At 37.6% G+C, this 19097-nt stretch overlaps 1 protein-coding gene across 1 annotated transcript in view; it reads left to right on the top strand.

Moving 5' to 3' along the window:
* Positions 1-19097, top strand: part of DIAPH3 (diaphanous related formin 3) — a 551468-nt gene that overhangs the window by 264069 nt on the left and 268302 nt on the right. The window lies entirely within an intron of this gene.

The following is a 19097-nucleotide window of genomic DNA, read 5'->3' on the forward strand; positions in this document are numbered from 1 at the left end:
GCCTGCACCATGAATCCACTGCTCCTGGAGACCATTTATTTTATTTTATTTTATTTTATTTTATTTTATTTTTATTTAAGTAAGGAGACATTATCAAAACCATAGGATAGGAGGGGTACAACCCCACACAATTCCCACCACCCAATCTCCATATCCCACCCTCTCCCCTGATAGCTTTCCCATTCTCTATCCCTCTGGGAGCATGGACCCAGGGTCATTGTGGGTTGCAGAAGGTGGAAGGTCTGGCTTCTGTAATTGCTTCCCCACTGAACATGGGCATTGAGTGGTCGATCCATACTCCCAGTCTGCCTCTCTCTTTCCCTAGTAGGGTGGGGCTTTGGGGAAGCGGAGTTCCAGGACATATTGGTGGGGTCCTCTGTCCAGGGAAGTCTGGTCGGCATCATGCTGGCATCCGGAACCTGGTGGCTAAAAAGAGAGTTATCATACAATGCCAAACAAATTGTTGAACAATCATGGACCTAAAGGCTGGAATATTGCAGATGAAGTATTGGGGGGGTACTCACTGCAAACTTTGTGTACTTCTGCTTTCAGGTATATATTTTTCTCTAGTTTATGGACATGTGTGAACATATGCTGTATCTCAGGGGACCTTGTCTATATCTAGATTTGGGGACTTTATTGGGGAGTGGACCACCTGGAATGGAATTAGAGAATACTATGAAAGGAAAGGTCTCATCCAAGTGATGAAGCTGAAGGGTTGTCATTCCACACCTGAGGTTTCTGGACACAGTCTGAAGTGAAGAATGCTGAGGTGGCACTCGTTGAGTTGATTAGATTGCGATCAGCAGATGCAATATTATTTGATATCAATTGAGAGAAGCATGCAGAAAAGTGGGCCCCACCCTAAGGTTCCAGGACTGGGGGAAATACAGGCTCTAAAGTGGAAATGTGAGGTTCCTGCTGTCTTAGGGTTCAAGAAGACAATGGATAGTTATTGTTATCACATTATTTGGTAATTGGGTTAACTTTGAAAAGTCCCTTTGTTAGGGTTTACTGTATAATACCCAGCATCTTGTATTTAGCGGTACCACCAGTTGCTTCTGTTCTACCTGGTCTAGACTTTTGAGAGAGTCAACATATCTAAGACTCAGCCTATGTATTAAGAAGATTCAGTCTGTGTTTTAAAAAGTTCTAGACATATGATCAATTTTTCCCATCATATTAATTGAGTAGTGGTTTATATGACTACACTTTAATAGGAGTGTACATAAACACCATTGCCACCACCAAAAGGCTGTGTCCCAATTCCCCCCCCCCCCTCCCACACACACTGCCCTGGGAAGCCGAATGTCCACCCTCCCCCTCACCACAGGGTTTTTACTTGGTGCCCTATTCTCAATTTAATCAGATCCTGCTTTTAGTTTTCTTTTCTGTTCTTCTTTCTCAACTTCTGTTGATGAGTGGGATCATCCCATACTCATCTTTATCTTTCTGACTTAGCTCACTTAACATAATTCCTTCTAGCTCTGTCCAAGATGGGTCAGATAAGGTGGGTTTATTGTTCTTAATAGCTGCATAGTCTGGAGGCCATTTTTTCCCTTTTGTTACCCTGGTTGTTTTACCATTGTTGTGGTTATTATTATCATTGTTATTGATTTCTTAGTTGTTGGATAGGACAGAGAGAAATGGAGGAGGGGAAGACAGACAGGAGGAGAGAAAGATAGACACCTGCAGACCTGCTTTACTGCCTGTGAAGCACTCCCCTGCAGGTGAGGAGCCAAGGGCTCGAACCAGGATCCTTCTGCTGGTCCTTATGCTTTCAGCCACATGTGCTTAACCCACTGTGCTACCTCCCAACCCCCATGAGGCATCCTTTTGAGGGACTTTTTATATTGTGTAGAACAGAAAGAAGAAAATGTCAAGCTATTTCACGTCATTATTTCTTACAAACATGAAAGTCATCTAGCTTCTTTTTTTTTAGCTTAAGAGTATTCATGATCATTATCTTGATTTAAAATATATATTGAAATTCTGATCTTAAAGTCCAAGTTGAAAAGTATAAACATTATTTTATGTTCTCTTTTCAATAGCAAAATGCAAAATAAAAATAACATGGCTTGTGATTTTGGAGTACATTTATGATTTGTTCTCGACCTTATACATTCTATCATACTGCGGTAGTGCATTCAGTTTCTTGTTCTAATCATTTACTTCAGTTCATCTCAGATTGTCTACTCTGAAATTAAAAAAAAAATAAAAGAATAGATTCTCCTTCTTGGTAGTGAGGGTAATGAAACATGAGTACATTAAAAATGTCTTTATGGGACCAGGTGGTGGCGTACCGGGTTAAGTTCACATAGTGCAATGGAAGCGCAAGGATCCTGGTTCAAATCCCAGACTCCCACCTTCCAGGGTGTGGGGAGTGGGGGTCGCTTCACAAGTGGTGAAGCAGGTCTGCAGGTGTCTTATCTTTGTCTCCCCCTCTCTGTCTTCCCCTCCACTCTTAGTTTCTCTCTGTCCTATCCAGCAACAACAACAGTGGAAAGAACATGGCCACCAGGAACAGTGGATTTGTGGTGCTGGCGCCAGGCTCCAGAGATAACCCTGAAGGACAAAAACCTTACCACGGTCTGGGAGATGGCTTTTTGGTAGAGCACATACTTTAGTATATACAAGTACCCAGTTGAGGCTCTAGCTACCACCTAGGAGCACCATGCAAAGGGACGCTTATGAGCAGTGAAGCAGTCCAGAGCAGTTGAGTGCTGTAGGCAAGAAACCTTGTGCTTGGTAATATGTGCACTTACTGAGTGCGCCACCACCAGGCTGTGTCTTAATACTTTACTTTTTATGTTGTCTGTCAACAGTGAAAAAATTTAAGTCAATCATCATGTTCTAGTAACTATTACAAAGGAATTAGATGAGTCTTTCAAATATCTTGTTTTTTTTTTTTTTTACTTTTATATATTTTATTGTGATTAATAGTGGTTTGCAAAACTTTAGGTTACAGAGTATATTTACACAACACACTCACCACCAAAATAATGTGTTCCTACCCTCCCACCAGAAAGATAACCACCATAGTTCTTACAAAGTCTTGGAAACTGTTTTGGTTTGCATGCTCGTACCTACCATTTGTCTAGATTCTATGTATTAGTGAAACCACCTGGTAGTTGTCTTTTTCTCTCTTATTTCACCACGTACAGTCCTGTCCTGTTGTATCCATTTTAACCTAAAGGAAACGATATTGTCTTTTTTGATTGCAGAATAGTATTCTATGGCTGTCTTAGGATATAAGAAGTTTAAAGAGTTATAGTCCTAAATACTGGTAGAAAGATTTTTTTTTAACTTTCTATTTTTTTTTTTTTTTACTTTCTTTTTTTTTTTTTTTGCCTCCATAGTTATCGCTGGGCTTTGGTGCCTGCACAAAGAATCCACTGCTCCTGGGCGCTATTTTTTTCTTCCCTTTTGTTGCCCTTGTTGTTTTATCGTTGTTGTGGTTATTATTATTGTTATCATTGATGATGTTGTTGTTGGACATGACAGAGAGAAATAGAGAGAGAAGGGGAAAACAGAGAGGTTAAGAGAAAGATAGATATCTGCAGACCTACTTTACCACCTGTGAAACAACTCCCCTGCAGGTTCAGGAGCCAGGGGCTCAAACTGGGATCCTTACACCTGGTCCTTGCTCTTCGTGCCACGTGCGCTTAACCTACTGTGCTACCACCCGACCCCCAGGAAGATTTTTGTATTGATATTGTTAGATTCCTTTTTTAGTATATGTCAGCTCAAAGTTGATCTTGAGTGAACACAGTCCCTGGTAGATTATCCCTGATTATAAATGAAATGTATCGGGGAAATAGTGATGCCATTGACAAAAGTTGCTCTGGAAAATCTGGAGAGTGCTTTATCACCTGCATTCTCACCACATTGTTTTAAGTTTTGATATTCCTGCCGATAGTATTTTAAAATACTATTTTGCTTAAGAAAGTTAAAGGAGATGAGAAATTTATGATTTGTAAAAACCAAGTGGTGATACTCAACTGCACCCTTCCCATTTCAACTTTTGAGTCTTCCCCATCTGGCTCTACTTAATTCCTGACACCGTACTCCTTCATCTACGATAGTGAAGATCTGCTCAACAATCAAAATAATACTTGAGAAGTATACAAATTAAAAAAAAAGCGAAGAATAAAAAAGTGAGGGATACCCTGAATTCATCTCTCTTTCTGTACAAATTAAGTAGTATGTTTTTTGTTTGTAGCATTACATCCATAGCACTTTGCACATTTTGTTATTGACCTGAATTTTTTTAGAGCTCATATTATATCCTACCAAGTGTGGTACACAAATGCACTATTCAGGGACATATCACTATCTACTAAAGCTTATATCCTTGAAGATTTCTTCTACCCATTAAACCATTTGATATGTCTATATTATTTCCAACCTTTCCTTTAGTGGAGAATTTCACAACTGCTCTTGTTTATTTTTCCTTTACAATTGAAAGCACATGTTTTAATGTTTATACTATCTCTCTCTTAAAACATAAATATTAAACATATGAGTATTAGTCATGGTCAATTTTATGGTCCTAAGGATTTAGTCATTCATCTATTAGTTCTAATAATTCACAATCTTCTGATATCTTAAGAAAACAAATTTCCCGTTCAATCTTTATGACTCAGAAATTGTCCATTATAAATGAATTATTTCTCAAGATGTTCTATTAATAGGTATGACCTTTTCCATGCTGCCCTGGTCTAGTTTTAGTAACATGATTGTGACTGGGCTGGTGTCCTCTAGAATCAAAATCCAGTATTATAAATTCAGAATCTACTAGTTTAATGCAATAACTGATTTGTTTTATTAACTGATTATACTAGTTTTTAATAAGTTCTGGGGTTTTTTTGGGGTGAGACATTGGCATTTGAAAAATGATCATTAGCATATCTGAGCAAGCTGCTGTTTAATGCTGAGAGTTGGAGAGTCCTATTTAAATAGATTTTCCTGATAACATGCAAGTGTGTGTGTGTCTGTCTGTCTGTCTGTCTAGAATGAAATGGGGGATTTTTAACTTTTTCTGATAGAACAGAGAGAAATTGAGAAGGAGGGGGAAATAGAGAAGGAGAGAAAGAGACACCCTCAGTACTGCTTCACCACTTGTGAAGCTTTTTCCCTGCAGATGGGGATGGGGACTTGTCCTTGTGCATGGTAACACTGCACTTAATCAGTGCACCACCACCTGGCCCCTATGAATGACATGATTTATGTGCTGACTTTTTTTCCTGGATTCATTTTGAGGCACTGAGTCTGACTGATAAATTAATTTGAAGTATTGTCCTTGGACATTCCAGAGAGATCAATTTTCTTTGACAACCTACTATTTGCCACACCCTGACATCATTCTTACTCATTTTAACTTTCTAGACTAAGGTTAAGAAATAATAGCTTCTTTCTTTTTTTTTTTTAATTTTGATTTATAAAATGGGAACTATTGACAAGACCATAGGATAAGAGGGGTACAGTTCCACACAGTTTCCACCTCCAGAATTCCGTATCCAATCACCTCCCTTGATAGTTTTCCTGTTCTTTATCCCTGTCTTAGTATGGACCCAGGATCATTATGAAATGCAGAAGGTGGAAAGTCTGTTTTCTGTAATTGCTTCCCTGCTGAACATGAGCGTTGGTGGCTAGATCCATACTCCCAGTCTGTCTCTCTTTCCCTAGTGGAGTGGGGCTCTGGGGAAGCCGGGCTCCAGGACACATTGCTGGGGTCACCTGCCCAGGGAAGTCAGGTTGGCATCATGTTAACATCTGGTACTCGGTGGCGGCTAGCAGAGTCACATGTGTTCAGTTCCCAGGAGAAGTAGCCATGGTGGATACCTGGCACACCTCTGCCAGGAGATGCTTCTGACCAGGAGAAGTAGCACCAAAACAGCAATAGCTTGTTTCTTACCAACTCTTATTCATGGATCAATTGTCTTCACTTTCCTCAGGTTCTTCCCCCCTTTTTTTTTCCAGCCCTAAGAACTTAATCTTTAAGTCCTCAAGTATTGGCTGCTTACCAAGATTGATTCTCATCAAATAGAATCTGGTTTTTGTATGACTACATTTCTTCTATTGACTTCTATTCACTGATTTTTTGATTAGTAAGCCACTAGGTAACATTATTCTCACAGTGATGTGACTTAACTGTGTAAGAAATGCTACATCGGGGCTGGCTCACTCAGTAGATACCATATGTTACTGTGCGCAAGGACCTGAGTTCAAACCCCTGGCTCCCACCTACAGGTGAGAAGCTTCACAAGTGGTGAAAAAGTACTGCTGGTATCTCTTTCTCTCTTCCTATTTCTCTCTCCTTCCCGCTCCCCCATCAATTTCTGTTTCTTTATTTAAAATTAAGTAAATAAAAATAGATTTAAAACATTTCAAACCATTAAAAAAAGAAACGGTACAGTATGCATTAAGTGGAATCAAAATTAGCTAAGTTTGGAAAGAGAGCTACAAATTTACAATTGAAAATTGGCATCCCAGACTTTCTTTAATCAAAGATGGTAATATTTCCTAAGTATGTGTCTCTATATTATAAATTTATGTTATGGTTACTATTCTTTAAAGGAATGAAACTGTTTATAAGAAGGTCAAATTGAAAAATGGCCTGTTTACATGTTGTATTTTGATTTGCCACCATTTGGTGTCACTGTAGGTCAGGGCTTTTAAACTTTGTGCACTGAGGTCTCCATTTTTTTTTCTTTAATCATAAGTTCAGATATATTTCCCTGAATTAAAAATGCCTTGTTTAAAATACACCCTAATATTTCATAATAAAACATTAAAATGACATTTAAAGCTATTAACTGCAATCTAGATGTCAGTATTCGATATAAGTGATTATTTTAAACATTTTGTGTTGCTCGTCCGCTGTTTTTTTTTTTGTAATTAAAGTTGTATGTTAAAATTCAGATTTTAAATATACATTGTTCTGAAACTTTTCAACCACTAAAATATATTTGTAGGTTGTATTTTCTCATAATGCCCAGTTGGAAAACTCAAAGTAATTCATAGTCTGTAATATGATTTTTTAAAAATATATTTTATTTTAATGAGAGAAAGATACAGAGAAAGAGACCAGAGCAATGCTCAGCTCTGGCTTATTGAACTTTGGGGACCGAACCCGAGACCTCAGAGCCTCAGGCATGAGAATCTTTTGCATAGCCATTAATGCTTTCTCCTCATCCCTGATGTGATTTTTCTTTAAGCCATTTCTTTTTTTTCTTTTCTTTTTTTTTAAATTTATTTTCCCTTTTGTTGCCCTTGTTGTTTTTCTTTGTTGTTGTAGTTATTGTTGTTATTGATGTCGTCATTGTTAGATAGGACAGAGAGAAATGGAGAGAGGAGGGGAAGACAGAGAGAGAGAAAGATAGACACCTGCAGACCTGCTTCACAGCCTGTGAAGAGACCCCCTGCAGGAGGGAAGCCAGGGGTTTGAACTGGGATCCTTATGCCAGTCCTTGCACTTTGTGCCACATGAGCTTAACCCTTTGTGCTACTGCCTGACTCCCAAGTTTATCATCTATATTCACACTTCAAACTGGTTTTGGAGTGTTATTTATGTTTCTCTACCTCAGTTTAACTTAATTCTATAGTGGGATTCTATTAGTTTCCTTTTGCTGCAGAAACAAGGTATCACACACTCAGTGGATTAAAAGAACATAAATTTATTAAACTAATTCTGATGTTCACATTTCAGAATGGGTTAGCAGCATTTAATTCCTTTTGGATAGTCAAAATGGGTTAGTGGGGTGCATTTTCTCACTTTTTTTTCTCCCCTGGTGGAACAGGCTGCCCACATTCTTTGCCTCAGTATCTCTGGATAGTCATATTTCTATCACTGATTTTATTGGGCCTACCTGAGCAATATTTTAGGCATCATAGTTCTATATTTCACAGACACCTACCTCTATCACACACTGAATAACAAGTTGAGTGAATAAGTGTAAACTTGCTGTAGTCATTCTTTAAAAAGTCATTCTTTTTGTTTTTGACAAAAATCACTTTTTTGAATTGCTAAATCAAATGGGACTTTTAATCTTTTTAAAAATGCTTTATTTTATTTTAATTTGAAAATTAAAGGACTGACTGACATTCTGAGACCAGAGCACTGCTCAGCTATGCCTTATGGTGGTTCTGGGGATTGAATCTGGGACCTCAGGCATGAGTCTTTTGCTTAACCATAGTTATGCTAACTCCACAGCCCTTGAAATTTGTAATCTTGTTAGTTACTGTTCAATTATTTTTTTTCAGGAACCAATTTACATGTTTAAAAACAATCTGTTTTGTTAGCACCATCTTCAGTGCTTATGTTATTTTCCTTTTTTTTAATTAAATTTTTTATTACTGATTTGCAAGATTCTAAGATAACAGGGTCCCAGAAAGCACACCTCACCAGAGTTCTGAGCCACCACCACAACAACCCCAAAATATAATCATTATGGTTCTCCCAATGTCTTAGAAATAGGTTGGCTTATTTTCCCCCCAAAGTGCATGCGTTCAACTCTCAGTATCCCATGTATGAGTGAAAGCAGTAGTTACCTCTCACTGCCTGTCTGACATTCAATTCTTCTTCTAGCGTTTGCCCTTCTTCGTAGCCATTCAACAGAGTCAGGTTGAAAGCTGTCAGGAGCTGCTTGTTGCTGGCTTTGAAAGTGACTGGGATCCATGTGGATTCATTCGGCTAGGAAGGATCGTCAGTTTCCCCAATGAATGGGTACTCACGGGATGTACCATGAGAAGGTCGATCCAATGCATCCCAATAAACATGCATTCAATAAACATGATAAGCTCCAGTTCTATCCATTTTGTCCTAGAGGACATAATATCACTTTTTACATTACCCAATATATTCCATTGAGTATATGACCCATAACTTCTTTTTTCCTGTCATCTGTTGATGGACATTTAGGTTATTTCCCTAGTGTGGCCGAGTGGTCTAAGGTTAGTTCCTTGTCTTGACTATTATGAATCATGCATCTATGAGTATGGAGGTCCCTTGAAATTAATTTTTTCATGTATTTCTGGATCATAAGGCTTTTCCATTTTTCTTTGTTTAAGAATTCCTATATGTTTTCCATAATGGTAGCACCAGTTTATATTTCCACCTGCAGTGTAACAGAATTCCTCTTTCTCTACATCCTTGCCGTCATTCATTTCCTGGGATAGAATGTTCTTTGTATATCTATTAAATCCATCTCCTCTATACTTTCTTCTAAGGCTGCTATTTCCCTGTTGATTCCCCCCTCACCCTCAAGTCTGTCTCTTGCTATGAGCGAAGTGTTAAGATTTTCCATTATTATTGTGCTGCTACTGGTGTTTCCATTGAGTGCAGGAAGTAGCCTTTTTTTCCTTCTTTCTTCCTTCTTTTCTTTCTTTCTTTCTCTCACATTTGGAAGTACTTATGTTTGGAACACATATATTAGTGATGGTTATATTTGCTTGTTGAATTGACCTTTTGATCATTATGTAGTGTCATTGTTTTGTCTCTGATTATCTTCTTTGCCTCAAAGTCTATTTTTGTTTGATGGCAGAATAGCTGTTTTTTTCAACTTGTCTTGGAGCACCTTGCTCCAGCCTGTCACTTTGAGTTTCTGTTTGTCTTCCCTTTGGATGTGTGTTTCCTGAAGATATGAAATAGATGGGTCTTTTTTTTTTTTATCTATTTAACTATCAGAAGTCTTTTGATAGCTGAATGCAGAACATTCATATTTGCTTCTTTGTTCTGTCACTTCCTGTGGAAGGGTTTCTATGATGATTGTCTCACTGATTTCAATTGTAAAACGGTGCTTTCTTTTTTTAAATTATCTTTATTTATTTGTTGGACAGAAACAGAAATCTAGAGAGGAGAGGGAGAGAGACAGAGAGATACCGGCAGCACTGCTTCACCACTTGGGGACCGGGGGCTTGAACCTGGGTCCTTGTGCTTGGTAACATGTGCGTTCGACCAGGTGTACCACCACCTGACCCCCTAAAATTGTACTTTCTATGGGTCTTTGTTCTATATTTTGTGTTGTGGTTACCATAACATCTAACTTACTGTATTGAAATAATTTTTAAAGTGGTTCTTGATTTACTGTTATTTAATTGCACCCTCTGTTCACTTTTCCTCCTCTTTTTCACCTGTTAATTCCGTTCTTATTTATATTCTACTAAATGCATATTTATTTGTTTTCTTTTGATTCTTTCAGTAATTATGGAAAGACAAGACATGTGGTAGCAAATTCCTGTAGTTTTTATATCTTTGAGAAGACTTTATTTGTCCCTCATATTTGAAGTTTAATTTTACAAGGAAAAATATATGAACAAACATCTTTTCCGAGAGTCATTCTCAGGACTTAGTAGTGTTTTTGTTCGTAATTTATTTTACTTTATATCTCATGATTATTAAACAGGAGTGAAGCAGTCATTATATAGTGGCTGTCTGTATTCTCTTTTACGATTGTCTTAATCAGTTCACCAATGTTTACTGTCTTATGTTTTGTAGCAGCTCCTTACACAATTTGGATTACTCATTTGTCAGTATTTGTGGGTTTTTTCATCATCTCTTACTTGCCTTTCTACTTTATGATGTTGATTGTACTTTGCATTTTCCAAATTTTATTAGTAATTGAATATATTGCACCAAAGCAAAGGACTCTGGGTATGGAGCAGAATAAAGGAAAAAGGCACTGACGTTATGGTGCATTATTGAAAAAGTCCTTGGATGGAAAGAGTGTTCTGCAGACAGCTGTAGTGACAAGATGATAAATTGTACTTGTGAGGAGTTGGGCGGTGGCGCAGTAGGTTAAGCACAGGTGGCACAAAGTCCAAGGACTGGCCTAAGGATCCCAGTTCAAGCCCCCGACTCCCCACCTGCAAGGGGAGTCGCTTCACAAGCAGTGAAGCAGGTCTGCAGGTGTCCTTCTCTCCCCCTCTCTGTCTTCCCCTTCTCTCTCCATTTCTCTCTGTCCTATCCAAAAACAATGACAATAGTAACTACAACAATAAAACAGCAAGGTCAACAAAAGGGAATAAATAAATAAATACTTAAGAAAGAATAAATATATAAAAAATAAATTGTACTGTGTTAACATCTTTACTGTCAGCCATTAACTCCCCCTACAAGATGATAAATGATTTTTAAATCAAAACAATAAGAGGAAACTGAGATAAAAGAAAATGACAAGACTCACAAGATAGTACTATGTTTCATGTTTGTGAACACTCTTGTTCCACTGTGTACTAGAAACAAAGTGTAAATAGTACTAAGTCAAGAATTAGATGGAACAACCAGCAAAGATATAGCCTAGAGAATTAATGGATATTGCATATCTTTTCCTTTTCTTTTCTTGCTGACCAGCTAGCTCCCTGTAACTTATACATGTATATCTAAAATGCTCAGGAAAAGCATTGATCTGAGTGGGGTTTGGAGATAGCTCACTAGTAGAGCTCATGTCTCACCCCCTAAGGCTCTGGCTTTTAATCCTTAAGCTACAAGGGAGCACTGTGGACTCTTAGGAATAACAGATTGATGCTGTAGCAATTTTCCTCTCTCATCTCTCCCAACCCACTCAATACCAAACCAAAACAAAACAAATGACACATGGGAAACACTCTTATAATTTATTGAAGTACTGATACAACAACTCACCTGGATCCAACCCAGATCCTAGCCCTGCTTCTTTTGCACTGGAAATATCTTCTGTTCTTCCACCCTCTGTCCCTCTATTTTTGTTGCTCTCTCTACATTAACAAAAGTTGATTCAGAACCATAAAGTCTTGGCAGGGACACACAACTAACTTTATTTAAGTGCAATTGGCATATTATAAAATGTACATATTTAAATTATAAAATTCAATTCATTTTGACATGGAAATGCACCCCTAGCTCGATCTCCTTAATCATGATAACTGAATATGTTAAAGGTAATACTGGTAATGCTATTAAAAGGAATTATTATATAAATTAATTCATTATTTCATAATGATTTCCCTGTGGGTGAGAATGGATACTTCAAACATAGACCAAGTAACTAAGCCTTTTGAACATAGCTTTTAATTTGTCCCTCAAAAATAATATTACCCTCTTATGTGATTCTGCCACTTTAATTGTAGTCTTGTCATAATAATCTGCTTTCTAGACATCACATGTACATTGGACATTTTCTTGACCCTTCTGTAACAAAGAAGGCTGTGTTGTAGAAGTCTGTATTTCAAGTACTTAATACAGTAGTATTTTTTTTAAAGATACTAAGAAATTGTGATTTGCTAGAAAAATAGTGGTTTGTGAAATGCCTTGATAACAGACCAAGGTATGTTTGCTTAGCAACCTCTTTCCCAAATAATCTCTCCAGATCTCTTTCCTTCCTTAAGTGTTGATTATTCCAAATACTTTACAATTGTCCACATGTGAAATGGTCATGTTTCATTGAGTTATCACTTCAAAGCTTAACAAAAGACAGGTAGTCTCATGTAACTCTCTCTTTCTCATGTATAATAAATAAAATAAATCTTAAAAAAAAAAAGACAAGTAGTAGGATATAATTTCTTTTTTATGGACCCACTTTGAATTTTGTAATTACAACTTCTTATTCACCTTTATTCATTTTTTATCATATCTGTCTGTAGTTTGAATCTTAGCCATTCTTAAATAGAAGTTCTATTTTTCTTTTGATGCTACTTTTTGTTATTTGTCTCATGTCCAGGGTTTTTCAGATTCCATGTTGCTTTAGACAGGACATCAGCAGTATCATATATAGATTTAATACTGTCCAGAATGGTTATTTGTTTAGAATAATAAGCAATTATGACACTATTCATAGCTATTTAAATATTAAAATGTTGCTTCTCTTAAGATCTAAAGCAGTCACTTGCTGTTTCAGTTATTCTTATCTAGAAACAGACGTGGTAAAAGAGACCAAATCACCCAAGCCCCCTAGTGCAGTGGGGGTGGTCTCGAATCTGGGTTACCCACAAGACAAAGCAGCACTGCCAGCCCTCTTGAAACCTTTTTGACTTGCTTTTCTTTTCTTTCTTTTTTTTTTTTTTCATGTCTAGGACTTGACTACATATACACTGAATTAATAGTACACATGATTTTTCAGAACTTTCTCAAGACAGAGAGCAGAGAAAGTTCAAGTGATCCCAGCACTGAAACTTCTTTCAATGCACTGAGGGCTGGGCTCAGAATTTAAGTTAGCTTGCTTTTGATTTTCCCTGAGGTGTAGCCTAAAATTCACCAGAAACTTAATAATACTTGTCTACAATTTTTTTCCTTTTCATCTGATTTCTGTTTTTCATCATTTATCAGTCTTAATTCAAAAGAGTCACAAGACCATTTGAATTTTTAATTTCACATTTTCAAATTTTGTTGGCTTTAGTGGTTAAAATTGGTGGCCAGTTGAAAGGTATCTTTACCCAGGCCACCCTGACATATTGGTTTTGTGGAAAAATACCAGGAAAGAAAATGTGAGGTGTTTTTTTTTTTTAATTTTTATTTTTTAGAGAAACAAAAGCCAAGAGAGGAGAGTAGGGAGGGGCAAAAGAAAGAGTGACACCTGCAGTACCCCTTTACCTCTTCACTTCCATACCAGTAGGAAACAGAGGCTTGAACCTGGGTCTCTGGACATGGTAACGTGTTCTCCACTGGAAGTACCATCAGTTGCCGCCCTCTCTTTGCCTCCAAATCGTTTTTAATGATTAAACTTAACATGGCTTCATCGTGAATACACTGAAGGTATTTAAGAACCTTTCTAATGTTTCTTTTTTTTAAAACATATATTATTTATTTTCTTTTTTGTTACCCCGGTTATTTTTATCATTGTTGTGATTATTATTATTGTTGTTATTGATGTCATTGTTGTTGGATAGGACAGAGAGAAATGGAAAGAGGAGAGGAAGACAGAGAGGGGGCAGAGAAAGATAGACACCTGCAGACCTGCTTCACCGCTTGTGAATTGACCTCCCTGCAGGTGGGGAGCCAGGGGCTTGAACCAGGATCCTTATTCCAGTCCTTGCCCTTTGCATCATGTGCGCTTATTCTGCTATGCTACCGCCCGACCCCCCCCCCCCAATGTTTCTTTGAACTTTCCTTAGTAAATTCTGAGGGATATGTCTGCAAGTAGCAACTTTTTATTAGTGGATGCATTGACATTTTGCCAGATATTTGATAAACAATTTTTAACTCTGTTGTCATTTTAGTAACTGAACTGTTGCCTGATATATTTTGTTTGAATATCCATCTCCATTATGTTCACCTATTTGATAAATATTTATTGTATACTCAGTGTGCTAGGTACAGTTCCAGTCTGAGTTTATTAAAGTGAACATGACTTCATTTTGTTTGTGTGTAGGTGTGATGGTTTCTTTGGCTGTGCAGAAGCTCTTCCAATTTGATGTTGTCCCATTTGATTTGTTTCTGTTTTGGTCTTCCTTGCAGTTGGGTTTGTATCATCAAAGATGTCCTTGAGGTTTCGGTGGGAATGTGTTCCATCAATATTTTCCTCTAAGTATTTGATAGTTTCTGGTCTAACATCCAGTTGATCCATTTGGAATTTACTTTTGTTTCTGGTGAGATAAGGTCGTTCAGTTTCATTCTTCTGCATGCTTCAACCCAGTTTTCCCAGCACCATTTATTGAAGAGAGCCTCCTTCCTCCATTTAATACTTTGGGCTCCCTTATCAAGGATTAGATATTCATAGGTGTGGGGGTGACTTCATTTTTTTTTAAGTCATAGTTTAGGGCAGTAACAGTATATCCACAAACACATATGTAATAGTTTAAGTATCAGTAGTTAGTGGAATGTGTATTTAAGAGAGATAAACATGGTTATGGAAGGCCTTTCTGAAGAGGCAGTAACTGAATAGAAGTTCAGTGAGTGAGTAGGTAGTCAGGAGTAGGGACAGCTGATTTTGGTCAAGTTGAGTACAGTGGCTATGACAGAGTGAATGAAGGAATGACAGACTGATAGGATTTGGTGCTCCTGAATCAGCAGAGCCTTGTAGCTATGGTATGAGGTCTTTATTCTAATAAAAACTTTCAAGACTTTGCAACAAAGGATGAAAGGACCTGATGTTTTAAGAGTGTAGTTCTGACAGCTTTTCAGCAGGAACAAATTGTTAGATAGGGGCATAAATTGAAACCAATGGTTGGTTAACATAATATTGCTGTGCTCTTAGCATTGAGGTGAGACATAGTGGTGACTGTCAGCTTGATGGGAGTATCACAGGTCACAAGTAATCAGATTCCAAATTTATTTTGGAAGTAAGGAAGACAAGATTTCTGATAGATTGGGTTTGAAGTACGAGGAGAGGAGTCAAGGGTGATTTCAAAGTCTTGGCCTCTGCAATTTAGAAAGGTTATATATATATTTTTCCATTGATAGGCAAGAGAAACAGACTTGCAAATGGAGCTATTGCTGCAGGAAGAAATCACTTAAAACGTGTGTAGACATCCGAGTGGGCGTATACAAAATATGCCATGTAGGTGTAAACTGATAGTTGAGGGCAGGAAATAGACATTTGGGAGCCAGTTGTTTGAAGAAGGCATTTAAAGCTGTGTGGCTGTGTGAAATCACCTAGGGAGTGAATTAGAAATGTAACCTAGAAGTCAGGAAAGGCACGATGAAATATGCAAACCTTACTGTTTTTCTCAGTCTTCTCCCTGGAGAAGGATTCATCATCAGCAAGGTTTTGTTTGTTTTTTGCTGCTGGTTACTCCCTCTCTGAGGAAAATTACAGTCCCTGGTCTGGGGAATTGTACAAGGTGATTTTATAATATGACACTGTTGCAGTTTGTTTCAAAAATTAGCCAATGAGTCTAAGTGAGAGAGCTATGTGGCTTTTGTAGCATATAGTTCATCCAGGGCCTTTGGGAGGAAGAGTCATCCTCAGAATGTGTGTCTGTGGAAAGAAGGGGGATGGGGATGGAAGTGGGGGTAGAGAGTAGTACTTTTGCCTCCAGACCTTGCTATATGAAAGGAAATGATCTCTATCAATACATCACCATAATAAATGTATGGTGCTATATAATGAACTAAAGTAAAGTTAAAATGCTTCAAGTGTGCAGTCATATTCCTTGATAAAATGACACTTATTAAGTCAAGGAATTGAGTTCATTTAGTTTAAATCTACATCAAAATAGTAATGTGAAATCCTGCCACTAAAGGGACAAATCACTCTCATACTAGCAATTGTGTTTTCTGTAGAGTGGGAGGATAAGTGGAATTGAGCTCTGAATGAATTCTCTTACAAGCTTTTGTTGCCCTTGTTCCCTTGAAATTAGTAGAATGTCAGCTATATTAAATAACTCTGCAATTCTTTAATTTATTAGAGCTAATAAAAACACAGCAAGATCCAAATAATATGCTATTTCATTGAGTTGCTAGCTGTGCTAAGTATCTGAAAAACTTTGAATATTTAACTAGGATTTATCTTGACTGCCCAACTTATTTTTTCTCTTTATGCCAAAGGCATAAATTTTGCTATTTTATCTAACATACATGTAAACTGTTTGAAAGAATATGATACTATTAAAAATAATACCTATCTCAGTTCATCTTCACAATTTATTCTTAGCATAGCACTTGATATCTTAAGAAAGGTAATCTTCTGCCTCTACTTTTAAGCCTATAATAGCTTCTTACTTCCAAGGAAAATCTTATCTTTTTCTACATTGTTGGTCAACACATCAGTCTTTCTTGTTGGCCCAGTCTTTCTTCCTTGACTAACTTAGTGTTAACTTCATGATCTTTATCCTATTTCTTTTTTTTTTTTTAATATTTACTTATCCTTGTTTTTTTTTTTAAATTGTTGTAGTTATTGTTGTTGTTGTTATTGATGTTGTTGTATTGGGTAGGACAGAGAGAAATGGAGAGAGGAGGGGAAGACAGAGAGGGGGAGAGAAAGATAGACACCTGCAGACCTGCTTCACTGCTTGTGAAGCAACTTCCCTGCAGTTGGTGAGCCAAGGGCTTGAACTTGGATCCTTAGGCTGGTCCTTGCGCTTTGCACTACCTGCACTTAACCCGCTGCACTACAATCCTATTTCTTAAAAATCATAATCATGCTCATGGCCCTTTTACTTTTACTATTTACTTTCTTTTTTTTTTTATTTAAGAAAGGATTAATTAACAAAACCATAAGGTAGGAGGGGTACAACTCCACACAATTCCCACCACCCAATCTCCATAACCCACCCCCTCCCCTGATGGCTTTCCCATTCTCTATCCCTCTGGGAGCATGGACCCAGGGTCATTGAGGGTTGCAGAAGGTAGAAGGTCTGGCTTCTGTAATTGCTTCCCCGCTGAACATGGGCGTTGACTGGTTTGTCGGTCCATACTCCCAGTCTGCCTCTCTCTTTCCCTAGTAGGGTGTGTCTCTGGGGAAGCTGAGCTCCAGGACACATTGGTGGGGTCTTCAATCCAGGGAAGCCTGGCCAGCATCCTGGTGGCATCTGGAACCTGGTGATTGAAAAGAGAGTTAACATACGAGGCCAAACAAATTGTTGAGCAGTCATGGGCCCAAAGCTTGGAATAGTGGAGAGGAAGTGTTAGGGAGGTACTCACTGCAAACTCTAGTGTACTTCTGCTTTCAGGTATATATTTTGCAGTAGTTTATGGATACGTGTGCACATAAGCTCTCTCTCACAGAAACTGGTGTATATCTAGGTTATGGGACTTTGTTAGAAAGTGAACCACCTGAGATGAAATTAGAGTGTACTATAAAAGGAAAGGTCTCACCCGAGTAATGAAGCTGAAGGGTTGTCATTCCACACGTGAAGTCTCTGGACACAGTCTGAGGTGAAGCATGTTGAGGTGGCAATCCTTGGGTTGGTTAGGTTGTGATCGGCGGATGCAATATTATTTGATATGGATTGGGAGAAGCATACAGGAAAGTGGGCCCTATCTAAGGGTTCCAGGACTGGGGGAAGTAGGGGCTCTATAGTGGAGATATGATATCCAATAGCACAGCTATATACAAGATACTGGATACTGTACTGCAAACCATAACAAAAGGACTTTTCAAGTTAACCCTATTACCAAATAATGTGATGATAACATTAACTATCTATTGTCTTTTTGAACCCTAAGACAGCAGGAACCTCACATCTCCACTGCTATTTACTTTCTTTGTATCTTGCCTCCTCCCAGATGTCTAAAGGTTTGTTCCATTACCTTCTATAGATTTCTTGAGTAGCAAGTATAAAAACTAAGTATAACATTTATTTTTCTCTTTCCCATTGTATTATTTTTCCAAGTACTTCTAATTTACTGTATTATGTTCTGTTAGTCTTAGTTATGACAGACAAATGATTGTCGAAATAGTGTCCATGATGGTACTTATTATGTTAATTAGTTATTATTATTTACTTGGGTATTTATCAGTGCAGTTTTAGTCTTGAATAAGAATTGAGTATTCTATACTCACTGTCTTATGGAGAAGTAGCTTTTCCTAAGGCGTGCTGTGATTTACTTTAAATACTGAGCAATAAAGTCATTTAGCAATTGATTTATTAATATTTGCCTTGTAATACTTCTCTAGTATTAAATGAACCTGTAATAAAACAACTTGGGTTTTTGTCATATAAACAATACAGTTAAATAATTTGTCTATAATATGGTGGTGTGCAGTTCACAAAATTTATTTTAATATAGTCACATTTAGATAGCTGTATATTGCTAGGTGTATGTAGTTTAAATATGTGTGTATCTGATAAATTCCTTACAACAATCCCTTAGGGATGTGAGAACTGGAATTTACAAACAGTAAAGAAAGATTGAAAATAGGATTTCTGATGCCCCCTTTTCATAATGTATTTTGTTTTCACCCTCCCACATTGTGTCTTGGTATAAAACACATAATCTGTTGATAAAGAAGTAATATGGTGGGAAACACACACCACCACCACCACCACCACCACCACCACCACACACCACCGCACCAAAAGCAAAGTTTTAAAGATAGATTTTTAGCCTACGTTACATTGTTTCTCAGGACCACTCCTGCTTCTGATCTTTGCATTTACCATTTTTCTCCTCATCCAGAAACAAATGTGATGGAAATCCTATGTACTTCTTTGAAGAGTCTGGTAGAGACTACACATTT

This window comes from Erinaceus europaeus, chromosome 5 (assembly GCF_950295315.1).
Source record: "Erinaceus europaeus chromosome 5, mEriEur2.1, whole genome shotgun sequence".
Taxonomy (NCBI): Eukaryota; Metazoa; Chordata; class Mammalia; order Eulipotyphla; family Erinaceidae; genus Erinaceus; species Erinaceus europaeus.